Genomic DNA, 2,455 nt, shown 5'->3' with positions numbered 1-2,455 from the left:
GGGCAAAGACATATCAACATTTGAAGCATAAAAATTTGTTACCTAAGCAAGTCCCAATCCAGAGTCTATGAAAGAACAGCAAACTCATACCTGGTTACAGTGATCTTGGTGGGAAACTCCAAATGGTATGCGGACCTCCAAATAATATAGGGGAAGTGACGCTCCCAACCTGACCTCGATGAGTTCGTGTTCTCTAAAACTGAAAAATGAATTTTAGGAACAAATGGAGATTATGAGCTGAATATATTTATTGAGAGAAAGAAAGCTCCCATCTGAGAGAGGGGCCTAAGTGGTTTGTCCCCAGAAAGCTGTCTCTTCCAGGGACTTTTATAGTGTAAAACCATGTGGGGCTAAATTGGACAAAGGGGGAACTCACTTAGGTGGATGGGGGAGTGGGACAAAACTATGGTCAATCAATGGGATTACAAGCACCATTGCTCAGGTAAAATTGATGAAGTCCAGGACTGAATGGGGAAGGGAGTCACGTGCAAGAGGGCATGAATGTACAACAGGACTTTATCCGGTAGCCTTTAGGTAGTAGTTGGCTTAATGACTTTTTCTGGCTCTCTCAGGGTGGTGATCAATCCTGGATGCTAATCTTTAGGGAGATCAACATTTGTTTAATCTTTGGTCTTTAGGTCTGGCTCACAGCAGGAACATCCATCCTTCCCACAGTTGTAAGGTATCTTGTCTTCTGTGTTATCTCCTCCGAGGGCCTGGCCCTGTCTGACTGCCTATAATATTTCTATTTAACTCAGCTGCCTGCAACATTGGGATTTATCATGAATGAGTATTAGACTTCGTCAAAACCTTTTTCTGCGTTTATTAGGTTGATCGTGTGATGTTTGTCTTTGTCTCTGTTGCTGCAGTGTATTACACTTATTGATTAGCATGCATTAAACCATCCCTAAATTCCTGGGATGAATCCCACTTGGCCATGGTGTATAATCTTTTTTTTTTTAATTTTTACTTATTTATTTATGTGTGGTGTGGCCAGCTCAGCCCACCTGGGGGCAGGGCTGACTGGCATATGGTGCTGGGGGATTGAACCGTGCTTTGCTAAGCTTGTTCTAAATTGGTGCTTTAGACCACTGAGCCATCTCACCAGCCCCATGTATAATCTTTCTTGATGAATTGCTGCATTCTTTTTGCTAGTATTTTGTTAAGGATTTTTGCATCTATGTTCATAAGGGAGATTGGCCTGCAGTCTGTTTTTTGGGTGGGTCTTTCTCTGGCTTTGGTATCAGGGTAATGCTTGATTTCAGGAATGAATTTGGAAGTATTTCTTTCCTTTCAGTTTCATTAAAGAGTTTGAAAAGTAACCATATTATTAAAAAAAAAAAAAAAAAAGAAAAGTAACCATATTAGGTCTTCTCTAAATTTCTTATAGAAATCAGTTGCAATTCCATCAAGACCTGGGCTTTTCTTTGTTGGTAGGTGTTTTGTTTTGTTTTGGTGCTGAGAACCAAATTCAGGACCTTGTGCTTGCCAGGCAAGCCCTATACCACTGAACTATATCCCCAGACCATGTTGATTTTAATTACATCTGCAACTTTATTGATTGATATGGGTTTATAATAAGCACTAATACAATTGTAACGGGAGACCTCAATACCCACTGTCACAAGTAGATCATCTAGTTAAAAAAAAAAAAAGCAACAAGGAAATATCAGAACTTTACATAAAACTTTTGAACAAATGCACACAGGAGATATCTAGAGTATTCCACCCTATAACATCATGATACACATTCTTCTCAGCTGCACATGGGACATTGTCCAAAACAGACCACATACTAGCTCATAGAACATATTTAAGTAATTGTGAAAAACTTGAAATTATCTCATGCATACTGTCAGACCATAGTGCAATGAAATTGAAAATCAGTGGCAAAAGAAACTACCAGTAGTTTCTTTTGGCCAAATAGCTTAGCGGATTAAAGCACCTGCAAGCAGGGGCAGGGGCCGGGGATTCGATCCCCAGGCCTGCCATGCAAGCCCCACCCCTGCGGTGCACTGGGACAGTGATTGAGGCTGGATGTGGCGCATGCTTGTAATCCCAACTCTTGAGAGGCTGTAAACAGGAGAATCACTATGAGTCCGGTCTAGTAGTGAGACCTTGAACACACTGTAGACAGGAAAAAAAAAAAAAAAAAAAAAAACCTACCAAAACTTCATAAATGCATGAAAATTAAATAACACCCTCCTGAACAACCAATGGGTCACAGATGAAATTAGAGAAAAAATAAGACAGTTTCTACAGTTGTACAATACAACAGTGCCAATACAACCTACTAGAACTTATAGGGTGCAATGGAAGCAATTCTACAAGGGAAATTTAGAGTGGTGAATTACAGCATCAGGAAAATAGAGTGAGCTCCAATAACCTAATGTTACATCTCAACCTTCTAGAAAAAAATAGCAAGTCAAAACCAAAGCCCAAAGCTCATGGAAGG

The sequence above is a fragment of the Octodon degus genome, unplaced genomic scaffold (assembly GCF_000260255.1).
Source record: "Octodon degus isolate 3935 unplaced genomic scaffold, OctDeg1.0 scaffold00039, whole genome shotgun sequence".
Taxonomy (NCBI): Eukaryota; Metazoa; Chordata; class Mammalia; order Rodentia; family Octodontidae; genus Octodon; species Octodon degus.
The sequence above is the reverse complement of the archived record's forward strand: the minus strand, read 5'-3'. Positions refer to the sequence as shown.